Raw genomic sequence first — 16359 nt, forward strand, 5'->3', positions numbered from 1 at the left:
GGATTTCTTTGGAAGGAATGATGCTGAAGCTGAAACTCCAGTACCTTGACCACCTCATGGGAAGAGTTGACTCATTGGAAAAGACCCTGATGCTGGGAGTGACTGGGGGCAGGAGGAGAAGGGAACGACAGAGGATGAGATGGCTGGATGGCATCATGGACTCGATGGACTTGAGTCTGAGTGAACTCCGGGAGTTGGTGATGGACAGGGAGGCCTGGCATTCTGCTATTTATGGGGTTGCAAAGAGTTGGACACGACTGAGCAACTGAACTGAACTGAACTGATACTATATATAACTTACATCCCAATTTTAAAAATTAAGAGAGATAACAAATCTATTTATTCAAAGAAAAAATGTTGGTAAATATTGAATCCATCATAAATATCTATATTTGTTACACTTTCTTCAATACTTTGTGTTTTACTGAATCAATGTTTATTGGAATTGTCCCCAAACAAATAGCACCATCAGTTCAACAAAGTTCATCATGATAGAGTACCGTATATGTATTTGGATCCTCCAAATTCTAAAAGGCATTTTCCGTCATTCACAAAATAGTTTACAGTATGTTAACAAGTTATTTCACCTGTTGCTTTTCTTCTCACCCAGAGAGATTTTATCTGTGTACATCATATCTCTTTTTGTCAGTTATAAAATAATTTTTCCTGGATGAGAACACTTTTATCAAATTACATGAAAATATCATGTAGATATTTGGTCGAAAAGAGAACTCTTTTTCCTGTAAAATAATGCCAAGTGGTTTTGTTGTTGTTGTTAAAATTGTTTTATTGGAAAACATAATGTGATGATATCGGACACAATTAAGAATATACATTCCAAAAGACAGTTAACAAAATAAATCAATGATGTCTCTTGCTTTGTGTCTGCCCCATCGATTACATATTTTAGAGTAAGAATTGTTCAAGTTTGAACCTAAAAGAGAATGAAAACGCTGAGAAATACAATTATGTCAGATTTTTTTCAGTACAATTTCAGAAGCTAATTTTCTAGACAACAATTTACCTAAAAGATTTTTTTTTTTTTTTTTTTTTTAGCATATGTACTTGACTAGAGCTTGAATTTAGATGCCATCTGCCAAGAAAGGACTGAATTTCTTTGGCAAGGAAGAATATCTGAGAAAAGCTTTCAGAGAGGAACCATTGGGAAACACATGTCCATGCATGAGATTTTTAGTTTTAGTTAAAAACAAAGCTGTCTCTAGACATTCCTACTTATAAAATATTTCTATTTTGTAAGAGAAAATATTTCTCTTTTGTAGGGAAAAAGTGGACTTGGAGGTTGAAGATTGGGCAGGATAATAAAAGGAAGACAATGAAGTGAACTTTGGATCTTCATTCTGATTCTTCTGCATGCTTAAAAGCAGGAACAAACAAAGCCAAGTAACAAAGGACTTGTTTTATTCTGAGGTATGCTGCCATAAAATCATAAGCAAAAATACAGCAATATAACATCAGGTGCTGCTACAGAAATAAGCCTATATTCACTTACCTCTATGGTGAACAAGAAGGTACTGAGAAATTCTTTCTAGTTATCCTGAGCACCGCATATGAAGCAAAGCATACTGGAAGCTATTTGGTTTTTTTAAAAATGTTTTATTGTATTTTAATTAAATGATGTATTTATTGTAATTATTACAACCATGCAAAAATGTATAAATAATCACTGATGCACTCCGTACCCTCCTGAGATAAGTTAAAGTGAGCCTAGTGTCCTAGGTTGAATTCTCCCAAAAGCAAAGGCTGAAACAACAATTTGGGTGGATATGATTTACTGAGGATTTACACCCAGGAGAAACCAGTAAGGAAATGGAGAAAAGAGGATAAAAATAGGGAAAGAGCCAGGCAAAGGTATAATTTCAGAAGTCCCAAACTCCATCTGCTCTCACATAAAGCTCTGGAGTATAAATTATGCCTTGAGAGTTTGTCTGCCTGCAGGCAAAGGCTTTGTACTCAGCCCAGTACAAAAGTCCATGGGAGAGGGGGTGAGGAGGAATAGTTGTAACTCCTAAGTGTTTCCAACTCCCTGAAGAATGAGTTAGTCCCCTGCCCAAAGCAACTTTTCAATGTCACTGGTAAGTCTTAGCAGCAAAACATGCCAAAGCTGGGATGGATACACAGAGCTGACACAAAGACTAGGGCATGTACATGGGAATGGACATTGCCTTCCATATCTTTCTCCATATGTATGTATATACACAGATCTGGAGGAGGGCATGGCAACCCACTCCAGTATTCTAACCTGGAGAATCCCATGGACAGAGAAACCTAGCGGGCTACAGTCCATGGGTTTGCAAAGAATCAGACATGACTGAACAACCAAGCACAGCACAACATATACACACATATACTTTCAAATATATGTATGTATATATACATATATATATACACTTATATTTTAAAAATATTTGTGTGTGTATACATGACCACACACATTTGTGCTTTTGTTAAAAATGAAATATACTATTCACTATTCCTCAACCCGTTTACTCACTAGCTAATTCAAAAGAACAGATAATTGTCCTGTTCAATAGATATAACACTAATTTTTTTATTAATCAGTTCAGTTCAGTTGCTTAGTCAACTGACTCTTTGCAACCCCATGGACTGCAGCATTCCAGCCTTCCCTGTCCATCACCAACTCTTGGAGTTTACTCAAACTCATGTCCATTGAGTCAGTGATGCCATCCTACCATCTCATCCTCTGTTGTCCCCTTCTCCTCTTGCCTTCAGTCTTTTCCAGCATCAGAGTCTTTTCCAATGAATCAGTTCTTCTCATCAGGTGGCCAAAGTATTGGAGTTTCAGCTTCAGCATCAGTCCTTCCAATGAATATTCAGGGCTGAATTCCTTTAGGATTGACTGGTGGGATCTCCTTGCTGCCCAAGGGACTCTCAAGAGTCTTCTCCAACACAAGACTTCAAAAGCATCAATTCTTCGGCACTCAGCTTTCTTTATTTTCCAACTCTCACATCCATACATGACTACTGGAAAAACCATAGCTTTAACTAGACAGCAATTAATTATTAGCTTCATAATATTCCATACTTTTGATGAATATAATTAGTCCAACCATGCCCTAAATAATGGACATTTAGTTTTGCTAAGGGCTTCCCTGGTAGTTCCTCTGGTGAAGAACCTGCCTGCAATACAGGACACGCAGGTTCAATTCTTGGGTTGGGAAGATCCCCTGGAGGAGGGCATGGCAACCCACTCCAGTATTCTTGCCTGGAGAATCCCCATGGACAAGAGGAGCCTGGTGGGCTACACTCCATGGGGTCTCAAAGAGTTGGATATGACTGAATGACTAAGCACACAGTCACTTATTTGGAGGAACTGAGACTACAGAGATAGGAATAGTGAATCACTATCAATATGTTTTAAATATCAAGAAAAATAAAAATAGCGTATGAATAAATGTTTTTCAAATGTTTTAATATAATACACAATGGCTCTCAAATCCTAAGAAACAGTTAAGGGATTCTTCTTTTTTAAAATGAATTTCAGAATTGATTGAAAATCATTTTTACCCATCTAGAAAATAATTTGAAGATGATTAAGGATTAGTGTGTGGCCTCAAGAGCAAATGACACTTTTTTCCAGAGACTTGCCTTTGAATAGCTTCCTATGTAATAAGGTGATCAATTTTTTGACTGAATAAACTCAAACCATGTATTTGGTTTGGGGTCTTGTACTAAATATTTAACTGTGAATGAGAAAAGTTTTTAATATTCCGGTGATCAAATACTGAGCTGGAGCTGTTTACTGAGTTTTTATTTCATATAAACATTCAATGTTATCAAATTTAGGTAGAATTGATTTTGTTTTTTTGCTACATTGCAAATAGCAACAGCCTCACAGAAGAATCCATTTTATTTACATGACAGAGAATATGGTGTTTTCACATTTTGAAACTTTTTTCCAGGCAAGAAATGGGCATAATAAAAATATCAGTTAATGAAATCCCTGGGTCACCAACCACCATCTTAATTTAAGATAGTAAAAAATTCAAATATTCCCATTTTACACTCTTTAAAAATTGTCATTTTTGTAATAACCCATTGCTTGCTATAAATGAATCTAATTTTTATTATTCCAGATGATACAATGTTTCTTGTCTATTGGTTTTTCTCACTCTGTATTTTCTTCATATTCTCCTCTGTCTCCTTAAAATTCATTGTGAGGTTCAGACTTTTGTAAACAGAACTACACCCCACGGAGATTTCATTCAGATCTCTAACACTCTTCAATTTCTATTACTTTATTAATTACAAAATTAATGAATAAAATAACCCAAGAGTACTATAGTTCTTGGGCTTCCCTGGTGGCTCAGAAGAATCCACTTGCCAATGTCAATCAATGCCAGAGATGTGGATCTGATCCTTGAGTTGGGCAGATTCTCTGTAGAAAAAAATGGCAACCCACTCCAGTATTTTTGCTCGGAAAATCCCATAGACAGTGGAACCTGTCAGGCTGCAGTCCACGAGGTCACAGAGTCAGACACAACTTAGCAACTAAACAACCTTACTATTACATTCAATACTGTGTTCTTGAAAATACTAACAAGATTTAAGGGAAAAGTATAATCTATAGCAAACCATATTCAGTTACTAAATAGCATAAAATTGAAGGTTGTTATGATTATCTTAATATAATCACAGAGCCTAGTTCAGCATTTGTGCTCTCAAAAACTGTACTGAACAAATAAATGAAGTCATTAAACAGTTCCTGCAACTATTTCTTGAACAACATTGATTTTAGTCTGTGCTATTTGGTAACAAAAACTGTACTGAAAACAAATGAAAAGCCTTTTGTGTAACACAAAAGGATACTCTAAGCAATCTGAATTATTAAGATTTTCCTGTATATAAGAAGCTTACCAACCATTTAAAACAGTTCTAAAAGCTTTGAAATTGAGAGTTTCAGTCATATCATACAGACTTCACTAGATATTCCACTTTGATTATGGCCATATTGAAATTGCATTTATGAAAGTGAAAGTTGCTTAGTCATGGCTGACTCTTTGTGACCCCATGAACTACATAGTCCATGGAATTCTCTAGGCCAGAATACTGGAGTGGGTAGCCTTTCCCTTTTCCAGGGGAACTTCCCAACCCAGGGATCAAACCCAGGTCTCCCTCATTGCAGGTGGATTCTTTACCAGCTGAGCCACAAGGGAAGCCCAAGAATACTGGAGGGGGTAACCTATCCCTTCTCCAGCAGATCTTTCCAACCACATTTAGTTTGGAATGTTAAATAAGTCTTAAACACAGTCACTTGTTTAAACTAAATATTTGTCCTGATAAGATAGAAAATTGGAAGACTGTATTTAGATATGTAATGTTCATTTCATATAGGATGGTGTCACTCTTAGTGCTTAGGTTTAGTGGCATTACAAAGATGAGAAGTATGAGCCAGATATAGTACAGGCAATCTTAAACCAAAATTTTGTCATCTGTAATAATTAGTGATTTTTTTCCCTTGACTTAGTCAAAATCCTTCAAGTGCCAGTAACAGAAGCCTACTTAAAGGAACCTATGATTTTTTTTTTTTTTTCTAAAGGAGATTTCTTAGACTGCTGAAATCCTTTAGGGTCTCCAAAGGCAGGTAGTTTCCTAGAACCTCACAGAGGACTAGAACTAATAATAGAAAAGACATCAACCACCTATTTGAATTCTTGGTCAAAATCCAGCAGAGATACCCCCTTTGAAAGAGTCCTCAAGTGTTTCCTTTTATGAAGGAGAGAATTATAAAAAAAGACAATTTTCCCAGAAGTTTTTCAACAGAGATTGCTTTATTGTCTTCTCAGAATTACATCACATAATAAATAATAATTGCAAAGAGAACAACTACACACTGGGAAGAAGACCTTCCATCCCCCAATTTTTCACATCCTGATCCCTGGGGATAAAAGCGTTCTGCACGGTAGGAATAACAATAAACTTCCTTAGATATTCTCAACAGGCATCAAATGAGTGGCCCAAAGTTCAGGTCTCAAGTCTCTTTTCTCCAGATGGTGGTGCCTCCAACCAACAAATATCAAGGGGGAACTCCACACATCATCCTCCTTGTCTCCTCACACTTATATCCGTCTCTTCCTGGACAATCTCAGTAGCTATTTATCTTGTTATTGTCAGGCACTGGAAGAGAGCATTCCATGGCTTAGATTTTGGTCCTCATCTCCTTTCTGTCTACACACACTGCCTGAGGGAGGCTCATCCAGTCAGGGAGATCCACATCTGATTACAATGTAGAAGGGTGTGAGAAAGATTTTCCTCCCCTGATAACAGCAAAGGGGAAAAAAAGATAAACTAAAGTTACAGGTTTTTAAAATAAAACTTCAAAAAAATGTGGACTCAAATTCCAGAGGGAGGTGAAATCATCATAGGTGAGCCAAGGGTCACAAAATTTTGTTTCTAGAAACAAGTGCAGGCACAAAAGCAATGAATTTATCACAATGAAAAGTACTCGAATAGTGGTTTGCTTTCTGGCTGAAAGGGTTTGTCTGAAAAGAAACACACTGGGTAATAGATATGTTTTGTGCTGTGATCTGGGTGGTAGCTATACTAGAGTAAACATCTGTCCCACCTCATTGCATATTGAACTGTATTTCTGAGATCCATGTGTTACATTTCACAGTTGAGAGGAAAAGGATGAGGTGAGGGTCATGGGGCACGGTGGATACCTGAAACAAAGATAGCAGAATGATGCTGGTTGTCAGTGAAGCTTGGTGCTGAGTGTTTAAGGATTTGACACACTGTTTTCTATACTTGTGTGATTAAAAGTTTCCATGATGAAAAATATTTTTTTTTAATGTCATATTATGTCACAATGGTGTGGACACTCACCTAGAACCAGACATTCTGGAATGTGAGGTCAAGAGGGCCTCAGGAAGCATCACTATGAACAAAGCTAGTGGAGGTGATGGAATTCCAGTTGAGCTCTTTCAAATTCTAAAAGATGATGCTTGAAAGTGCTGCACTCAATATGCCAGCAAATTTGGAAAACTCAGCAGTGGCCACAGGCCTGGAAAAGGTCAGCTTTCATTCCAATCCCTAAGACAGGCAATGTCAAAGAATGTTCAAACCACTGCACAATTGCACTCATCTCACAGGCTAGTAAAGTAATACTCAAAATTCTCCAAGCCAGGCTTCAGCAATAAATGAACTGTGAACTTCCAGGTGTTCAAGCCAGATTTAGAAAAGGCAGAGGAACCAGAGATCAAATTGCCAACATCTACTGGATCATCAAAAAAGCAAGAGAGTTCCAGAAAAACATCTATTTCTGCTTTATTGACTATGCCAAAACCTTTGACTCTGTGGATCACAATAAACAGTGGAAAATTCTGAAAGAGATGGGAACACCAGACTACATGATCTGTCTCTTGAGAAATCTGTATGCAGGTCAAGAAGCAACAGATAGAACTGGACATGGAACAATAGACTGGTTCCAAACCAGCAAAAGAGTATGTCAACATTGTATATTGTCACCCTGCTTATTTAACTTATATGCAGAGTACATCATGAGAAATGCTGGGCTGGATGAAGCACAAGCTGAAATCAAGATTGCTGGGAGAAGTATCAGTAACCTCATATATACAGATGACACTACTCTTAAGAAGAACTAAAGAGCCTCTTGTTGAAAGTGAAAGAGGACAGTGAAAAAGTTAGCTTAAAGCTCAACATTCAGAAAACTAAGATCATGGCATCTGGTCCCGTCACTTCATGGCAAGTAGTGGGGAAAGAGTGGCTGACTTTATTTTGGGGGGCTCCAAAATCACTGCAGATGGTGACTGCAGCCATGAAATTAAAAGACGCTTACTCCTTGGAAAGGTTATGACCAACTTAGACAGCATATTAAAAAGCAGAGACATTACTTTGCCAACAAAAGTCCATCTAGTCAAGGCTATCGTTTTTCCAGTAGTCATGTATGGATGTGAGAGTTGGACTATAAAGAAAGTTGAGTGCTGAAGAATCAATGCTTTTGAACTGTGGTGTTGGATAAGACTCTTGCAAGTCTGTTGGACTGCAAGGAGATCCAACCAGTCCATCCTAAAGGAGATCAGTCCTGATTGTTCATTGGAAGGACTGATGTTGGAGCTGAAACTCCAATACTTTGGCCACCTGATGCAAAGAGCTGACTCATTTGAAAAGACGCTGATGCTGGGAAATATTGAAGGCAGGAAGAGATGGGGATAACAGAGGATGAGACGGTTGGATGGCATCAGGACTCAATGGAGATGAATTTGAGTAGACTCCAGGGGTTGGTTATGAACAGGGAAGCCTGGCGTGCTGCAGTCCATGGGGTCACAAAGAGTCGGACACGACCTAGTGACTGAACTGAACTGAATGTCTCACCTCCCTTTGAAACCCTCCAAAGTCTTCTCTCCATCTCACTAAGGGTAAAAATCAAGTCCTTACAATGACCTATAAATCTCTACACATCTCTGAAGGAACAGGCCTCCCTTGTCACCTCTCTTTACCTCAACCCTTATTAACCTCTCTCTCACCCCCACTATAGCTACTTACTACAGCCACTCCTGGATATTAATAATTTTTGAAGATGCTGGGCATGTACTCACAGTTACCTCTCTATATTGGTTATTCCCTCTGCCTGTTGCTCCCTCTCCCCACATATAACCCTGGCCAATTCCCTTCTCTTCTTGCCTTCAATCTTTCCCAGCATCAGGGTCTTTTCCAGTGAGTTGGCTCTTCCCATCAGGTGGCCAAAGGATTGGAGCTTCCACTTCAGTGTCAGTCTTGCCAGTGAATATTCAGGGTTGATTTCTGTTATGAAAGTGACAGTTGCTCAGTCGCATCCAGCTCTTTGTGACACCATGGACTTAGTCCATGGAATTCTGCAGGCCAGAATACTGGAGTGGGTAGCCTATTCCTTCTCCAGTCAGTCTTCCCGACCCAGGAATCAAACATGGGTCTCCTGCCTTGCAGGCAGATTCTTTACCAACTGAGCTATGAGGGAACTGGTTTAATCTCTTTCCTGTCCAAGGGATTCTCAACAGTTCTCTCTAGCACCACAGTTCAAAAGCATCAGTTCTTTGACACTCAGCCTTTTTTATGGTTCAACTGTCACATCCATACATTACTACTGGAAAAATCATAGCTTTAACTACACAGACCTTTGTTTGCAAAGTGATGTCTCTGCCTTTTAATATGCTGTCTAGGTTTGTCATAGCTTTTCTTCCAAGGAGCAAGTGTCTTTTAATTTTGTGGCTGCAGTCACTGTCCACAGTGATTTTGGAGCTGAAGAAAATAAAACAGATGCCACTGTTTCCATTTTTCCCCATCTATTTTCCATGAAATGATGGGACCAGCTGCCATGATCTCTTTTTTTTTTGGAGGGGGTGGGGAATGTTGAGCTTTAAGCCAGCCTTTAAACTCTCACTTGCTCAATTAAACATACCTTAGTATCTATATTTTAAAGTGCAAAACCAACACTTCTCCTCCCTTTGGCATTTTTCCAAAGTATTTGTCACCTTTTAATGCACATATACTTTACATATTTATCTTTTTTTTTTTCTCTCTGCCTCCTCTTGATTGTAAGTTCTGTGGAGTAGGGTGAAGCAAGAGAGAAATCTGTGACTTTTTTTTTTTTTACTATCATTTCCCAATTACCTAGAAAATACATTGCACATAATTGGTGTTCCAGAAATATTTGGTGAATGAATAAATAATTTTTCAACCTTATTTTGTGAAATTTTCTTCCATGATAAGCAATGAAAGTTTCCTACCCTCCATTTCTGGAGAGCTTACAAAGGGTGGCTCCTCCAGCCTCAAGATTTGTGGCCACGATCTGGACCATCCTCCTGAGAGCCTATTACTGCAGTACTGTCAATTCTGACATTTATTTAACTTTTCTTTGTTAATTAGGCATTGAGAGAGCTTATAGAAATATTATAAAATATCAAGCATACAGATATCTTCATGACAGAAGAAACTATAAAGAATTTTAAAATAGTTATGCTTTTTTTTCTCATCTTGTATATTAGCCAAGTTTCTTTAGAGAAATAGAACCAACAGATGTGTGTATCTCTAACTCTATCTACCATCTATCAATCATCTATTGAGAGACTTATTTTAAGGAGCTAGCTCATGCCGTTGTAGAGACTTAGTTAAGTCCAAAATATATAGAGTAGTCCAGCAGACTGGAGACTTGGGGAAGACTTGCAATCTGAGTCAGTTTAATTCTTAGGTCAGCCAGAAGAATCTAGAGGGGTCAAGGAAAATTTCCTCCTCCCCAACAGTGGCATAAACTTTCCAAACTTTAATCAGTTGCTCTACTGCTAGACACTCCCAGTGATAGTTTAACAGGACCACTTATTTTCCTTAGAGAAGCAGAAGTTTTTATTTATGTATCCCTGTTGCTCTTTTTCCCTTCTCTCTCTTTTTCATGGTCTCAATCTTTTCTGGCTTCTTGCTCTCTCTGGTTCTTACTCTGACTATTGCTAACTTGTTTTTGTTCATATTTGCTGCATTTACATATCACCGTTTCTCTTCCCAAGACCCAATTTCTCTGCTTTCCCTTCAAATATACAAGGTATGCTGTGTCTGACCAGCCTCAACCTTCAATATCCTCACTATAGCTGACTTTCTATGTTCTTTGTCTCTGAATACAGAGTGCCTGATGAACTATGGAATGAGGTTCATGACATTGTGCAGGAGACAGGGATCAAGATCATCCCCATGGAAAAGAAATGCAAAAAAGCAAAATGGCTGTCTGGGGAGGCCTTACAAATAGCTGTGAAAAGAAGAGAGGTGAAAAAAAAAAAAGGAGAAAAGGAAAGATATAAGCATCTGAATGCAGAGTTCCAAAGAATAGCAAGAAGAGATAAGAAAGCCTTCCTCAGCAATCAATGCAAAGAAATAGAGGAAAATGACAGAATGGGAAAGACTAGAGATCTCTTCAATAAAATTAGAGATACCAGCAGAACATTTCATGCAAAGATGGGCACAATAAAGGACAGAAATGGTATGGACCTAACAGAAGCAGAAGATATTAAGAAGAGGTAGCAAGAATACACGGAAGAACAGTACAAAAAAGATCTTCACGACCCAGATAATCATGATAATGTGATCACTAATCTAGAGCCAGACATCCTGGAATGTGAAGTCAAGTGGGCCTTAGAAAGAATCACTATGAACAAAGCTAGTGGAGGTGATGGAATTCCAGTTGAGCTCTTTCAAATCCTGAAAGGTGATGCTGTGAAATTGCTGCACTCACTATGCCAGCAAATTTGGAACACTCAGCAGTGGCCACAGGACTGGGAAAGGTCAGTTTTCATTTCAGTCCCAAAGAAAGGCAATGCCAAAGAATGCTCAAACTACTGCACAATTGCACTCATCTCACATGCTAGTAAAGTAATTCTCAAAATTCTCCAAGCCAGGCTTCAGTAATACATGAATTGTGAACTCCCTGATGTTCCAGCTGGTTTTAGAAAAGGCAGAGGAACCAGAGATCAAATTGCCAACATCTGCTTGATCATGGAAAAAGCAAGAGAGTTTCAGAAAAAAATCTATTTCTGCTTTTTTGACTATGCCAAAGCCTTTGACTGTGTGCATCACAATAAACTGTGGAAATTCTGGAAGAGATGGGAATACCAGACCACCTGACCTGCCTCTTGAGAAATCTGTATGCAGGTCAGGAAGTAACAGTTATAACTGGACATGGAACAACAGAATGGTTCCAAACAGGAAAAGGAGTACATCAAGGCTGTATATTGTCACCCTGCTTATTTAACTCCTATGCAGAGTACATTATGAGAAACGCTGGACTGGAAGAAGCACAAGCTGGAATCAAGATTGCCGGGAGAAATATCAATAACCTCAGATATGCAGATGACACCACCCTTATGGCAGAAAGTGAAGAGGAGCTAAAAAGCCTCTTGATGAAAGTGAAAGAGGAGAGCGAAAAAGTTGGAAATAGGATATTTTTAATAAAAAATATATAATCAGGAAAATAGGATATTTTTAATAAAAAATATATACAAAGAAGGGCACAAGTATGTGCATGAAAAATACTCCAATGGTTTTGATTTTCCCATTAATGTGTTACTTAAAATTATTTTTGTTGTATTGGGCCTTACATTTTATTCCTTTATCTATTCTCATAGACTTGACTACTATCAAAAAAGACAAACAAAACAATAACAGAAATGTTTTTGCTCTATTAAGGCATTGGTACATTATTATAATATTACTATTATAATATAATATATAATATATTAATATATATTGACTATATATTAATATATTGAATACAATATATTATATATTATATACATTAAATATACAAATATACATTCAAAAGAGACAAAACAGTAACAACAGAAATGTTCTTGCTCTATTAAGTCATTGGTACATTATTATAATATTTATATATATTATATATATTTATATTGTATATAATATTTATATATAATATAATATATTATATATTATGTTAATATATATTGAATATATATTATATACATTAAATATACAAACATGCATTCAAAAAAGACAAAACAATAACAACAGAAATGTTTTTGCTCTATTGTCATTGGTACATTATTAAAATATTAATATTATAATGTATATAATAGATAATATATTTAATATATATTAATATATATTAATATAATATCATATACAATATATTATATTATAATATTAATATATATTATATATTTATATATTATATATTAATATTTTAATAATGTACCAATGACTTAATAGAGCAGAAACATTTCTGTTGTTATTGTTTTGTTTGTCTTTTTTGATAGTAGTCAAGTCTATGAGACTAGATAAAGGAATAAAATGTAAGGCCCAATACAACAAAAATAATTTTAACTAACACATTAACGGGAAAATGAAAACTATTACTTATGGAGTATTTGTCATGCACATATTTGTGCCCATCTTTATATACATTTTTTATTAAAAGTATCCTATTTTCCTGATTTTTTAATTGAATGTGCTCTAACTTTACCAAGATCTTTGACCTCAATTTTAAGGTCTGATGATCAGAAAGGCAAAGAACATCTTTTGCATATAAATATATCATTTTAAAGAGGAATAATAATTTATATTATATTTCTAGTCACTCCTCTTGTTGATGTCTACAATATATTTATTTGACTTTTGTTCTACCATGTGTAAGGCACAATGCAAAGGCTTTTTCATGTATGGTCTTATTAAATTCTACCCTGAAAAACTGAGCTAATATGAAGATTAAAGAAATTTAATAACTGTCTGACATTATATAATTAGAAAGGATTAAGGTAAAAATTAAACCCAAGTCTTTTGACTTCATGGGCTGAGGTCTCCATTAATAAACTTTATTGCTTCTTAAGTGCTTTGTTAAGTGGCATTGCTTTAAACACCTAAGGTTTCTTAGTTTACTACTAAACATTTTGAGTGTGTGTGCCAGAAAATAAGGTAGTGATTAAATTATAGGGGAGTCAGTACAAAAGGACACAGGAGCTGGTTTTCAGTGGCCAAATCTGAGAAAATTTGAGCATCAAAGAAAATAATGATAGTAAAGATTAGAAGCCATTGAGTAAAATAAGAATTATTTTAGTGAGTCAATGGTAATACAATTAATGAATAAATAATAGAGAAGGAAAACTTTTCCTAGTTTAGAAAGCCAACTAATACATGTGAAAATAATGGCAAAATTAGAAAAGAACCAATGATAGTCATCAGAAAACTTATATCTTTAGGCAAGAATTAACAATAGATACTAAAACTAGTGGGAGATGGGACTTCCCTGGTGGTCCAGCAGTTAAGAATCAGCCTTGAAATGCACGGGACACAGGTTTAATCCATGGTCAGGGCACTAAGGCCCCCACATGCGGCAGAGCCCACATTCTGCAGAGTCCGTGTGATGAACATCCAGGGTGCTGCCACTAAGATCTGATGCAGCCAAATAAATAAATATTAAAAAAAAAAAAAAACAGTGGGAGAAATTTCAGGGAATAATAGGATATTTACATTTTCTTAACATATTTCCCTCCAAATTACTTCTCAATTACAAAGAGAAAGATGATAATTTGAAAATGGATGAAACTGGCAAATACGTTCTTACCCAAGTGATGAAGATAAATGACACTGTAGTGAAACAAATTGATATCACACACCTGTTGATAGATTCACTGAGCACACAGCATCACTTCTGTGGTGCTCCTGTCAAACACGTAAACTGAATCTAATTGTGAGTAAACCTGGATACATTTAAACTGAGAGAATTTCCACAAAATAATGGGCCTATTGCCCTTTAAAGGTGTCAAATGTCATAAAAGAGAAACATGAGATATGACATTAGAATGGAATATTTGAGCTGGAAATTTTTATCCTATAAAGGATAAGTTTGGGACTGTGCTGTGCTTAGAAGCTCAGTCGTGTCCGACTCTTTGTGACCCCAGGGACTGTAGCCCACCAGGCTCCTCTGTCCATGTAAATTCTCCAGGCAAGAATATTGGAGTGGTTTGCCATGCCCTCATCTAGGGGATCTTCCCAACCCAAGGACTGAATTTAGGTCTCCCACATTGCAGGCTGATTCTTTATCATCTGGGTCACCACAGAAGCTCAGGAATACTGGAGTGGGTAGCCTATCCATTCAACAGGGGAACGTTCTGATGCAGGAATAGAACCCTGCATTGCAGGCAGATTCTTTACCAGTTGAGCTACCAAGGAACAATTGATAAAATTTCAGTAGGTCAGTAAAGTAAGTAATAATATGGAATAAAGATTAATTTCCTGATTTATATATTTTTTTCTGGTTAAATGGAGAAGGAAATGGAAATCCACTCCAACTCTAGTATTCTTTCCTGAGAAATCCCATGGACAGAAGAGCCTGGTGGGCTACAGTCCATGGGATCACAAAGAATTGAACATGATTTAGTGACTAAATATCAACTGCAGGTTTCTGACTGGATGTTTTTTTCTTTAGGAAACACACTGACATATCTAAAAAGTGATAGAACATCATGTTTGACACTTTTTCTTAAATCATTCAAAAAATAATTTAGTGTAGATAAACAGTGTGAGAGCACAGGCAAATGACTTACCATTTGGAATATCTGGGTGAGTTATTCGATTTGTTCTTGAAACTTCTCTGTTTGTGTGACCTTATATTAAAATAGAAAATAGAAAAAAATTGTTATGGAGAGATAAATCTATTTTATACTCATATATATATTGAGTTATTTTCTACAGTATCAACCCAACATTGAGACTTCAATTTAAAAGACATTTAAATTTTAATGTGGATTTTCTATTTTAATACCAAACTTCTCTCCAGAGCTGTTTCATCAGTTTACATTTCCAGCAGGGTTCCCACACTCTGTAATTTTGTCCGAACCTGATACCATTATACTTATATGTTTGCCACTCGGGTAATTATGAAATTATTTTGATTTGCACTTCTCTGAATAATCCTGTATTTCAACATATTCTCATGTAGTTTTAGACATTTGAGTTTTTGCTTCCATGGATTTTCTATTCATATCTTTTGCCCATTCTTTTTTTTTTTTTCCTTTTTGCAGAGTTATCGTTACCATCTTTCTAAATTCCATATATATGTGTTAGTATACTGTATTGGTGTTTTTCTTTCTGGCTTACTTCACTCTGTATAATTGGCTCCAGTTTCATCCACCTCATTAGAACTGATTCAAATGTATTCTTTTTAATGGCTGAGTAATACTCCATTGTGTATGTGTACCACAGCTTTCTTATCCATTCATCTGCTGATGGACATCTAGGTTGCTTCCATATCCTGGCTATTATAAACAGTGCTGCAATGAATGTTGGGGTACGCATGTCTCTCAATTCTGGTTTCCTTGGTATGTATGCCCAGCAGTGGGATTGCTGGGTCATGAGGCAGTTCTATTTCCAGTTTTTTAAGGAATCTCCACACTGTTCTCCATAGTGGCTGTACTAGTTTGCATTCCCACCAACAGTGTAGGAGGGTTCCCTTTTTCTCCACATCCTCTCCAGCATTTATTGCTTGTAGACTTTTGGATCGCAGCCATTCTGACTGGTGTGAAATGGTACCTCATTGTGGTCTTGATTTGCATTTCTCTGATAATGAGTGATGTTGAGCATCTTTTCATGTGTTTGTTAGCCATCTGTATGTCTTCTTTGGAGAAATGTCTATTTAGTTCTTTGGCCCATTTTTTGATTGGGTCGTTTATTTTTCTGGAATTGAGCTGCAATTGAGTTGCTTGTATATTTTTGAGATTAGTTGTTTGTCAGTTGCTTCATTTACTATTATTTTCTCCCATTCCGAAGGCTGTCTTTTCACCTTGCTTATAGTTTCCTTTGTTGTGCAGAAGCTTTTAATTTTAA

The sequence above is a fragment of the Capricornis sumatraensis genome, chromosome 13 (genome assembly GCF_032405125.1).
Source record: "Capricornis sumatraensis isolate serow.1 chromosome 13, serow.2, whole genome shotgun sequence".
NCBI classification, from domain to species: Eukaryota; Metazoa; Chordata; class Mammalia; order Artiodactyla; family Bovidae; genus Capricornis; species Capricornis sumatraensis.